The sequence below is a fragment of the Leptodactylus fuscus genome, chromosome 2 (assembly GCF_031893055.1).
Source record: "Leptodactylus fuscus isolate aLepFus1 chromosome 2, aLepFus1.hap2, whole genome shotgun sequence".
In the NCBI taxonomy this organism is placed as follows: Eukaryota; Metazoa; Chordata; class Amphibia; order Anura; family Leptodactylidae; genus Leptodactylus; species Leptodactylus fuscus.
This window is the reverse complement of record NC_134266.1, coordinates 35,078,571-35,091,262: the sequence shown is the minus strand read 5'-3', so window position 1 is coordinate 35,091,262 and position 12,692 is coordinate 35,078,571. Positions and strand designations below refer to the sequence as shown.

Here is a 12,692-nt window from a genome sequence, read left to right as displayed (position 1 = left end):
GAGTCAGATTAAGGGCTCATTCACACTACTGATACTCTGCCTGATTCTGAACGTTAAAACACGTTCAGAATCAGCGCGTATAAAGCAGATCCCATTCATTTCAATGGAAGCCGGCATACGAGTGCTCCCCATTGAAATGAATGGGCTGCTTTTTTCACTACGAGCACTCCCATTGAAGTGAATGGAAAGTGCTCGCATGTACGGCTAGCTCTGCTCATTCCGAATGCACCCTAAGACTGAGGCTCCACGTTGCGAAAACGTAGCATCTTTTGTTGAAGATTTTGCTGCTTTTTTTTTTTTTTTTTTTCTCTGAGCCAAACCTATGAAAGGCTACTAAAGGAATGGAAAATCTATGGGAAGTTCTTATACTTCTACCTTCTGCTTAATTCATTCTTGGCTTTGGCTCAAAATAACTGCTGCAAAATCTGCAACAAAAAAAGCTGCGTCTCATAACATGTTGCCTCAGCCTAAAGATGTTCATGATACAGAACATTAACCCCTTCTCTCGCCATACTCTTTGGTAACATGACTTGCTTTACAGAACATGCTGTTCTCTCCGCTCATATTTATGCACAATAGATTGTCTCTAGTACCTACAGATGACTTAAAGGGATGTTCCAGTTCTTATTTTTACTACGTGGTGAGGCTTAAAATAAAATAATATATACATCACATCACATTGTCTGTATCACTACATACACAATATAACACATCACATCACATTTGCTAGCCCACCAAACTTTTTAAAGCACTTTTACAGTTTCACACGTCTGTGTCCGCCCAATTCTCAAATCACCGCAGACTAAGTCGCGGGTAAAAGCTAGTTATCTATATGTATATCTTTATATAGATGTGTAACTGAAGTGACAGCTAATCAATATTAACAAAATAAACCTAGAATAAGATGAGAAGCTCTACCTAATCTGAACATACACCTGGCTATATTGGTATAGTCCGACACTTTCCTTGTAATTATGTTGCATATAACTTGTTCCTGCGTCCCGCTGTTTTTCTACAGCATGACAAGTGTCCATGTAATGTAAGTCTTATTACAGCACAGGGGGGAATCTGACTTTATTGTTTATACTGGCAGCCATTAACCCACTGCAGTATTGTGTCAGCAACCAAAAGATTGCATAGTCTAGTTCTTTAGGCTGGTCTTACACGACCGTATTGAATGTACGGTTCGCAAGTTGCTGTCAGCAACACTAGTTGCTAATCGGTAACATAGGCTCCGCAGATGTCAGTGTCCTGCCGCACTCGCAGTGCAGTGCCGCAATTCACAGCCATTACAGACATGTCCTATAAATTGCGTACCATGGTTGCGGCCCGGCCACACCACGGATAAAATAACCGGTGGTGTAAGAGGCCACGTTGAATATAATGTGTCCGCAAATGGTCCGCAATTGAAAACCCTCAATTGCAGACTTACATTACGGTCGTGTAAGACCAGCCTTGCTGGGACAGAAAAAAAAAATCTCAAACTGTTTTAAAATAGTTATGGCTTTTGGATGATGGCGATGCAAAAGCAAATGATGGTTCTCTAAAAAGTGATTTTTATCATTCAAAATTAGCAATTTCATTGTGATTGTAGTCATCCTCAGAAAAAAAAAAATTTTAAGAGCCTTTATTTCACAGGGAGCTGATAGAAAAAAATTTTTTTTTCTAATTCATTGTCCGAGGACAAAAACTGAGTGTTTTTAAAAGTTAATTTGAGGATAAATCTTGTATATCAGATATACAAACACTGGAATAACCAGTTGTGAACTTGAGTTCCATGATAGATTTACTACTAAATGCTGTCTAGGACGTCGTTGTTGTTGTTTGCTGGTAGTTACAGGCTCAAGTGAATGATATGTATGTTTAGAAATCTTATTTATAGCTCCAGCATATTCTGCAGCGTGGTACACAGATTCTGGAAACTCTTTCCTGTTTCATCCTTTGGCTCGGCTATGGCAGTGACACATTGTGCTTGTTATATCTGGTAGATACCTAGAGCTCCATAAAGTGTAATCGCTTGTGAATAATTTGTTGTCACAACATACACGAAATCTGCAATTACTTCTATAATGTTCTACTTATTACTGTCATGTGTATTTTGCCTTTGATCTGCAATTGTATCAAGTCATTAAACGTTCTTATTCCTTTTATAAGGACTCAGTATGGCTTAGGCATGACTATTGGTTATTTATTTATTTTATTCCATATTATCCATTCTGTTTTTCCAAAATGCAAATCTTTATTTTTCTCTCGAGTTGTACTTTTAGCTGGCACCATTTAGGGATACATGTAGCATACCTCCCAACAGTCTCGGATTCTGCGGGACATTCCTGGATTCGGGGTCCTGTCCTTCGGACGCAGATGAGTTGAATACATAGGCGAGTGAAACCAGGAGCTGTCACAGCTCAGCTCCTGCTTTACCGCTGTGATCTGGCTCCTGGATGTCTAGGCGCAATGTGATGACATCACTCACATTGCTTCTACAACTCTGAGTGAGACTACGGAGAGATCTGCGGGGGAAAGTTAAGTATCAGTGTTTTTTTGTGTTAATCAGTGAGGGGGAACATAATGAAGGGGGCCCATGAAACTAGGGGCAGATGAAGATGGGGGGAAAATGACATGAAACTGGGGCAGAGATGGAGGGGGACATGAAACTAAGGGCAAAGATGGAACGGGCACATGAAACTGGGGACAGAGATGGAGGGGGGATATAAAACTGGGCAGAGATGGTACGGGCACATGAAACTGGAGACAGATGGAGGGGGGACATGAAACTGGGGCAGATGGAGGGGGACATGAAACGGGCAGATGAAGGAGGTATCTGAAACTGGGGGAGATATGGAGGGGGGCATATAATTTACAGGTGACTGTAGGAGGATTATACTGTGTAGGGGCACATGAAAAGTGAATGGGAATGGGTGGAGTCAACGTAAAAGTAGGTGGAGCTAAATGCTATGCACTATGCGCATTGTCCCTCTTTCTGTTCTTTGAAAGCTGGGAGGTAGGCATATAGTGTTTTTGATCTACTTTTTATAATGTTTTTGGAGGCTACAGGTGGAAAAAATATTCTGCCATTATTTTTATTTATTTTTTTTTTTTTTTCTTTTTATGGTATTCACTCGCCATTAAAAATTATGTGGCATCTTTTACTTTATGGCAACACCACATTTTATATTTGCAAATATGAACGATTTGCTTGGGGTCACCATATTCTGATGTTCAGAACAACATATAACCAGCTTAAGGGTTTTTCCTTTCAGTTGGTGACACGTTGTGTGCCCAGATGTGGCTACCCCTAGGTACTAGTGCTTTCACTTTACCTCTAATCGCGAGTTACATCGCTTGTAATGGAAAAGTACAGGTATATCCAGGCAAACAGAGGTAAACGGAGCACAGTATGACAGCACCCCTATGTTATAGATTGTGCTATATGACTGTAGTATGGGGGTCGTCACTATTAAAATTAGTGCCTGGCACTCATCTGAGCTATATATTATATCATTTTCTAATTCCCCCTTCTCCCCCTAAGGACCTTAAATATCAACCCAGTCTGGTAAATAAGTTTGGGTCACCTCACTGAAATACTGTGTTCCTCTTGTGAGTTGTTGCCTCCTTCGCTGAGCGATCGCTGTTTTTGTCAATTTGCAAATTGGCTCTTTGGAGCAATAAGGGCATTGCCATTGCTCCAGAGAAGTAAGCGTCAGCTCCTACATAGATCCAAATAGATCAGTAACCGAACGCTGATTGAGGTGACCCAAATCTCTATGTAGGGCTGGTTGATATGTTGGGTTCCAGTTACTGACCCTCTTTCGCTGTACTCTGGGGGGGTCGGCTTTACTGTTACACAGATCTAGTCTACTAGTCCCTTTTAATAAAAGTAATACCTGTGAACATGGATGAGACTGAGCAACTCAGGTGTCCGGCGCTGGTTCCAACCATATGACCTTCTCCCCCCCCCCCCCCCCCAAATTGAAAACTACCCAGAAATCCAGGGAACTCTAGAGGAGGTGAGCTTAAAAAAGTCCCTAGATAACCCCTTTATGTAGAGTAATATTGCCGAGTTCCTGTTGCCTGTCCAAAGTATTTCATTTTAACTCAATTTTAATAGAACGTTACTCCAAACTTCCTGGGGATCACCTTGTGGCTGGAGCATTACTGTTGTACCGTGAATACAACTTTTTAACCGGTCTTTTTGGATGGTTTCCACTGTGTTTTGTGACTTTCTGGATCAGTTGTGGCGATAATGTTGACAAGTCCCCCCCACTGTGTAGAAAATTCTAATTCTTCCTTACTGTGGTTTATCATCTTATGCATGTAGTGTCCCTGCCTGACAACCTGGCCCACAGTCCTGCCTGACATTATGACCGACCATAGAAAAAACCTTATTCATGGTCATATCCATCGACCGGTGGATATATAGATTTTTCTCTAATAAAGGTGACAATCCTTAAATTTTTAATTATTTATATTTACAAAAATATCTTTTATCTACAGATCTAAATATGGTTATTTCAAAGGATTATCTTATCTATCTCTTTAGTGGGAATACCCCTTTAAGCTCACATCTGCTTCTGGTTTCCAGCTGGCGCAAATCTGTCATAAATCACGACAAAAAAAGCACTTTTTCATCCAGAAATTTCAGTTTAATAAAAAAACAAAACAATGGAAACCCAATAGACCCCCTTTACAGTCTATGGGGTCCCTTGGGCTTTGTTTGGTTCCGTTGTGGAACTGATCAGTTTTTGTCCATTTGTCTCGCTCTCCTGACTCTATAAGATGTAAGAATACTAAAATGTCTAAGATCTTGCACTATTCTGAACTAAAGAAAAACTTGTATTGTAGAGAAACTCTTCCAGTTTTGTTTTGGCCCCTATATATAGTTCAGTGGTGCACTGTGTAGAAAAATGTCCACAGATTTTGGGTCCACTTCTTCTCTGTGACGTTCCTTCTGACCTGACAATTTACTGTTTTAGTGACTTGGGGGTCAGGACTCTCAATGAAAACCTGGATGACTTGAGAGTCCCAATTTCCAATGCAGAGAAATACTATATGGCTTGACGGTCAGAGAGAACGTCTCGTACGGCCACAGTAGACCCAATATCTGCAGGATAAAGTGAGGTGCAAGTTCTTACATTACTGGTGCACGACAGATTCTCCAAAAAAAGAACAGAGGATTTTTGTAACAAAGTCTATGTTGGGTATATGTGATTCACCCCCCATGCTCTATCTATCTATCTATCTATCTATCTATCTATCTATCTATCTATCTATCTATCTCAATATAGATATAGTTTGCAGAAATATCCTCCAACTCCTTGAACACAGAGCGTTGTTTGAGCTTATTGATATGTGATGGATTTTCTATAATGTAATATTTCTGTGTCACATCTACATTGTTATTCAGGATACACATGTAAATGAGATATTGATCTGTTGGTCCGTCCTCTGCATTTCAAGCAGTTTAATGTCGTAATGACCTTTAGCGGTGTTATTTCTGCAGTCTGGAGGTTTGTGGAAACTGTTCTGAGGATGATGTATTGTCGCACTTCTACAAAAAATATGAATTGACAGACAGCGGATCTTCATTATATTCAGAATTTTTATTTTTTTCTTTAAATGTAGTTCTTTTTATTTTAAAGAGGATCTTTTACCACTGTGGGGAATCTCTCAGGTAGATGCTTGTAGCAGTGCAGGAAACAGGGACACAGACACTGGATTGTACACAAGTTCAGGCTTTATTCACATGTAACGCATACACTGCTTTTTCAAAGCCACAGGATAAACAAAACAAAATCCTTCTCGGCTGAGAAAACTAACTTAAAGGGGTGTTCCCACGTCGCATACTCGCCAGTCTTCACTGCTGTAAAATCTTCTTTCTTCCTGGTTTCTTGCATCATTTGGTGGGCAGGGTTTCACATGCAACCTGATGTTTAGCTCCACCCCAAATTACCGTGTAGCTCTGCCCACCGCATAGCGTGATCCTATGGGGCGGCTAAAGGGCCTGTGATGTCATCAAAGGTCCTTAAACACTATATGCACAATATTGGACTATGAAGTACAGGCAGGAGCAACTCCATTCTGTGTTACATACAGAGACTGCCTGTCTCTGCCATAATGAACACAATTGAATTAGCTAGCCTGATAACTGGGAGAACAGAAGACGAGTTCAGACATGAAATCAGCTCCTCTCCCCTATCTGAGTGCAGGACCTAGGTCACGTGGTGCAGACACAGGAATAGCTAGATACACAGGCTCGCTCCCGTGCACTTAGCTCCTCCTCCCTCCCCCCTGAGAGCAGCAGATACATCACTTGACTTTTGAGCAGATAAGTCAGGGCTGTGGCCACAATGAATTGAATAAAGTAAGATAGTGGACAAACAAAGCAGTTTTGCTGAAGCAGTGTATTTAGGAAAAGTCTTACATCCACATTAACAAGCAGTATAGATAGGATCCTTGTGATGGGACAACCCCTTAAACGTAAGGAAACTTTTCCTTGACTTAACAGGAGACTGGCTACCAGTCTCCCACCTTGGCAGCAACAATGGGTTGCACAGTACCTACTTTGGAGGTCCGGTCTGGACAGTTCAACTGTGTCAGTATGGTGCCACACTGCTAGTCTTCACACTCAGACTGTTATTAGGGCCTGATTAGTCAGCTGACCCCCCTGGTGTGGGTCTCACTACACACCCTTTAGCTGCCTGACTGGGACATACCTGTCTTCCCAGACTATACCCTTCACTCTCTCACACCACCTCCTAAAAGTCCAGCTCCTTGCATCATTTCATGATTCCCTTCCACTGATTCTAGCATAGTTGGAATTTTTTTCTCTAGCCCCCGTTGTTCCTGAGCTATCAGTGCTGTTAGTTTTGGTGCCTTATATACTACTTAGGCTATGTATTGTCAGGAGCAGACAAGGGGGCGTGATTCTGAGCTCAGACTTGGACTGTGTCAGTGCTCAGAATCACACCTATCGCCTGCTCCTGCCTGACACCGCCTTCCTGACCATACAGAATTCAAATAGCATATCAGGCACCAAAACTATTAGCACCAATGGTTCAGGAATAGTGTGTATGGGGGGAGGGGGGCTAGAGAAAAATTACCAAACATGCTGGAATCCATGGAGGAGAGCCTATTAAATGATGCAAAGAGCTGAACTTGTTGTTGGTGGAGAAATCTTTAATCTGACTCTCCCAGCTTAATAGACTCCCCTATGCAGGGCGGCATGTGCAGCTACAAGTCCATAGTACTAGTAGCTGAAGCAACACAAAATAAATGTTGCATCATTTGGATACAAGGAGCGCTGAATACGTAGTTTGAGTGCATTGTATTCATGGGGACAGTGCCCACATTTCAGTAATATCACCTGTCCATTTATTCATTTAGTCTTGCTTGGACTCCGTTTGAGGTGTACATTTGGCGGCAATATACATGGTGAAAAGTAGCTGTATGGGCACGTTTTATGTATTAGAAAACCTAGTGTATATGGGTGGTCCTGAGCTGGAGCAGACCGCCTTGGACTACCCACCTTATACACAGTCCAGTCACATTAATGTGACTACCTGTCACCACCAGAATGACCACCTTTGGCAGAGCGGACCGCTGTGAGACGTGCAGGAAGAGAGGAGATGTTGTGATGATGTCACTGGGATGTTGAGCCATGCCGACTACAGTGCCGTGTCCAGCTGTCCTAGGTTACGTGGTTGAGCAACAAACCGATCGAGGTGGTCCCACAGATTCTCGATTGGGTTCAAGTCTGGGGAATTTTCTGGCCAAGGGAGTGCGGTAAACTCATCTTGGTGCTCCTCGAACTGCGCACGTACACTGCGAGCTTTATGACACGTCACGTTGTCCTGCTGGTAGATGCCATCACCCTGAGGAAAAACAATTCGCATGTAGGGGTGAACATGGTCTGCAAGGATAGATGCATACTTGTGTTGATCCATCGTGCCTTCCACAATGATGAGTGCACCCAGATGGCTGATGACACGCGCCTTCTGTGATTGGTTATCTAACGTTGACGTCAAAAGTAGCCTGTGGTGACATTAATATGACTGGACTGTGTATATTGGTACATTGGATGATGACTAGAGCTGCCACTGTCCTTCGCACTCAATGTTAGAGAAAAACTCAGTGCACTAGAATCAGTGGAGTACAGACTTGTGGTGCGTTTTGCTTAGTAAATTTCACCCCTGACCCCCACCCTGTGCTCAGAGCCTTGCTTTGCCTCCATGAGTATTCTGTCAAATTCTGCTCACCAGTTAAATGCAGGTTTCTGCCAATAAGCGACATTCCTATAGCTTGCTAGAAGTTGATCGTGCCTGTTGTCATCCGTATCCCAGCTGCAGTTGGTATTTAGGTTACGTAGTGAATTTCCTGGCTTTGTTGCTGTTCATTTAGCATTCTGAATGCCCGGCCTTGTGTTTTTTCTCTATTCACACTTTGATGGCAAAATAACCCCCCCCCCCCAAAAAAAAAAAAAAAAAACAGAATGTCCTCCTCTGTGAATATGGATGTCTGCACCGGTTGTGCTCCGTTACCCTTGAAAACCCTGATCCCACCAGTAGGAGATATTCAGAGTATTGGCTTAACCCATTGTATGCCTAGAGTCCCATTATTGGTTGTATTGTATTTAACATATAAGGGCAAACAAGGCAAGAAATGCCATGAAAATTAGGATGTTATGGATACTGAATGTGATGGGAGGAAAAAGGTATAGTCAAGGACGCCATAGTACAGAGATTTTGTTTCACACTAGGACCAACCCTCTAAGTCTTGTATGGCCAATGACTTTGTGGCCCTTTTAAAGGAAGCTTCTCACCACCGAAACCTCTTCTATATGTTGTTGTAGGAGCTGTCAGCATCATAGTGACTATACGTCTTAATTCTGGGCGCGCCTGGGGTATGGCTGGGTCTACTGCACATCAAGACCCCTCCATATTTATGTTTAGAGGATGGCAAGCACAGGCAAAAACTGGGAGACAGCCCCTCCCCGGGTGCACTGAAAAGTTCATTTGCATACAGGTTAAAAGTTGACAATTGCACCTTGTCATCTATAATATCCTGTAAGCACCTAGCCTATACAGTAAGTGAGGACTCTAATCTGTGGGGCATTGGTCCTTTAAATTGTACTGTGGTTCCCAACTTTGTCTGTTCCCTCCTTGTGTTTCCTGAATTTACCTGTGGACCTGTGATGTCACTTTTCATAGACTTGTTGTCTTGCACTCTTACTGCTCTTTTAGTTGCCCCTCTGCCATGTTCTGGGCTTTAGCTGTTGTCAGTGACACTAAAGACAGCAACTAGGGTAGCGCAGCTCCAAGGCAGTGCGGCACAGGGTTCCAATATTGGCACGTGTTGTAGGGTTGGTACACTGACCCTAAGGGGTAGAGGAGAGATCTGCCTAATAAGTAGTGTACCAGGGAAGCTGCTGACCATGTTCATGCAAATAACAAGGCTTGGCGGTGTGCAGCCTGACACATATACTCAGGGATGTAGAGTTAGTCAGGACCAATATTGGCCAAGTTCCCAACTTTTTCTCCAAAATATAATGTTTGTTAATGATGCAATACAATTAATATTAGGTTCATAGTTTATATATTTACTGCTTCTGACTGACCATGGCTGTCAGATATTTCTGAAGGAGTCAGAGCAGGAGTTGGAGTCGGACTGAGGAAAAATAATTTGGTGTTGGGCGGTTTGGCCTACTGACTCCACAGCCCCTGTATTTGGTGCCTGATGCTGCAAGCACTTGTGAATGAAGGGGTACAGGTGGTATTTGGACAACTTGGACAACTTTTGAAAAGTTGAGAGGTATTTAGCTCCGCCCACTTTTATGTTGACTCCGCCCATTCTCATTCATTTTTCACGTGCTCCCACACAGTATAATCCTCCTACAGTCACCCGTAAATTATATGTCCCCCCCTCTATCTCTCCCCCAGTTTCATATACACCTTTAATCTTCTCCCAGTTTCATGCCCCCCCATCTCTGCCCCAGATTCATGTCCCCCCCCATCTCTGCCCCCAGATTCATGTCCCCCCCATCTCTGCCCCCAGATTCATGTCGCCTCCATCTCTGCCCCCAGATTCATGTCGCCTCCATCTCTGCCCCCAGATTCATGTCGCCTCCATCTCTGCCCCCAGATTCATGTCGCCTCCATCTCTGCCCCCAGATTCATGTCGCCTCCATCTCTGCCCCCAGATTCATGTCGCCTCCATCTCTGCCCCCAGATTCATGTCGCCTCCATCTCTGCCCCCAGATTCATGTCGCCTCCATCTCTGCCCCCAGATTCATGTCGCCTCCATCTCTGCCCCCAGATTCATGTCGCCTCCATCTCTGCCCCCAGATTCATGTCGCCTCCATCTCTGCCCCCAGATTCATGTCGCCTCCATCTCTGCCCCCAGATTCATGTCGCCTCCATCTCTGCCCCCAGATTCATGTCGCCTCCATCTCTGCCCCCAGATTCATGTCGCCTCCATCTCTGCCCCCAGATTCATGTCGCCTCCATCTCTGCCCCCAGATTCATGTCGCCTCCATCTCTGCCCCCAGATTCATGTCGCCTCCATCTCTGCCCCCAGATTCATGTCGCCTCCATCTCTGCCCCCAGATTCATGTCGCCTCCATCTCTGCCCCCAGATTCATGTCGCCTCCATCTCTGCCCCCAGATTCATGTCGCCTCCATCTCTGCCCCCAGATTCATGTCGCCTCCATCTCTGCCCCCAGATTCATGTCGCCTCCATCTCTGCCCCCAGATTCATGTCGCCTCCATCTCTGCCCCCAGATTCATGTCGCCTCCATCTCTGCCCCCAGATTCATGTCGCCTCCATCTCTGCCCCCAGATTCATGTCGCCTCCATCTCTGCCCCCAGATTCATGTCGCCTCCATCTCTGCCCCCAGATTCATGTCGCCTCCATCTCTGCCCCCAGATTCATGTCTCCCCATCTCTGCCCCCAGATTCATGTCTCCCCATCTCTGCCCCCAGATTCATGTCTCCCCATCTCTGCCCCCAGATTCATGTCTCCCCATCTCTGCCCCCAGATTCATGTCTCCCCATCTCTGCCCCCAGATTCATGTCTCCCCATCTCTGCCCCCAGATTCATGTCTCCCCATCTCTGCCCCCAGATTCATGTCTCCCCATCTCTGCCCCCAGATTCATGTCTCCCCATCTCTGCCCCCAGATTCATGTCTCCCCATCTCTGCCCCCAGATTCATGTCTCCCCATCTCTGCCCCCAGATTCATGTCCCCTCCATCTCTGCCCCCAGATTCATGTCTCCCCATCTCTGCCCCCAGTTTCATGTTCCACCTCAATGTGTACACACATTACACTTACCTTCTCCTCGCTCCCCCACCACTCTCTCCGCGCCTCTCTCTTCTCTCTCTCTCGTGCACAGTTGTAGACGCGATGTGACGTCATCACATCGCGTCTACACAGCCAGTAGCCCGGTGGAGGCGGCAAAGCAAGGAGCTGAACTGTGACACCTCCTTGCTTTTAGCTGCGTATGTATTCAACTCAGATCTGTGTCCTCCGGACGCAGATCTCAGTTGAAATCGGGACATATCTCCCACCAACCGGGGCCCCGGGACACGTCACCGGAATCATGAATGTCCCGCGGAAATCGGGACTGTTGGGAGGTGTGTGTGTGTGTGTGTGTGTGTGTGTGTGTGTGTATGTGTGTGTATATATATATATATATATATATATACACACACACACACTAGCTGGTACCCGCGACTTCGTCTGCGGTGATTGTAGAAGTGGGTATATACAGGCGCGGGTAAGGTTTTCGTACTGTGTATAAGGTATGGGATATAAAATGTAACTGTGTATCTTGTTGTTGCTGTAATTCTGAGAGCACATGAGACTTTTGTGTTGAATGTAATTTGTATTTCAGCCGCTATACGGTGTTGGTATAAACTGTACATAGTGACTTTGGGACAGAGGTATTTCAGGTTAATATACTTCGATATACGACATTGTATGATTTGTTATTTTCCGCCAATACATGTAAGTTTTGGGCACAGGATACTCTTGAGTAAGCAACATAAAGTCTGGCCCTGTGCATGACAGTTTAGTAACTCCATGCGCCTCTTATTAATAGCAATTAACCCCATCATGTCCCTCACATTAACCCCAGTGTAAGAGTTACTGATAGAGATGAGCGAGTACTGTTGGGATCAGCCGATCCGAACAGCACGCTCGCATAGAAATGAATGGACGTAGCCGGCACGCGGGGGGTTAAGCGCGCTGGCTACGTCCAAGCGGAAGTACCAGATGCATCCATTCATTTCTATGGAGCGTGCTGTTCAGATCGGCTGATCCCAACAGTACTCGCTCATCTCTAGTTACTGATATGTGAGAGACTTGGAGGTAATAATTAAGTATCTTCATTACTGAGGTCTTTTATTAGTACCTCCATATGTCTCACATATTAGTAACCTTTATATGGGGCACACAGGGGTTAATATGAGGGACATGATGGGGTTTATTCCTATTACTGTGAGGTACACAGGGGTTAATATGAGGGACATGATGAGGTTTATCCCTATTAATGTGAGGTACATGGAGTTACTAACACTAAACTAATAACCCCAATGACATTAATGAGAATAGGAAATAAAGGAAGGGAGCTGTGTGTTTCTTACTTTGTTTGCTAGCAGCTTAGGCAGGAGCTATCACTATAGCAGGCAGAGACTTGA

The 12,692-nt window shown here is 44.5% G+C and overlaps 1 protein-coding gene across 4 annotated transcripts in view; it reads left to right on the top strand.

Moving 5' to 3' along the window:
- MAP7D2 (MAP7 domain containing 2) overlaps positions 1-12,692 on the top strand; it is an 86,214-nt gene that overhangs the window by 33,896 nt on the left and 39,626 nt on the right. The window lies entirely within an intron of this gene.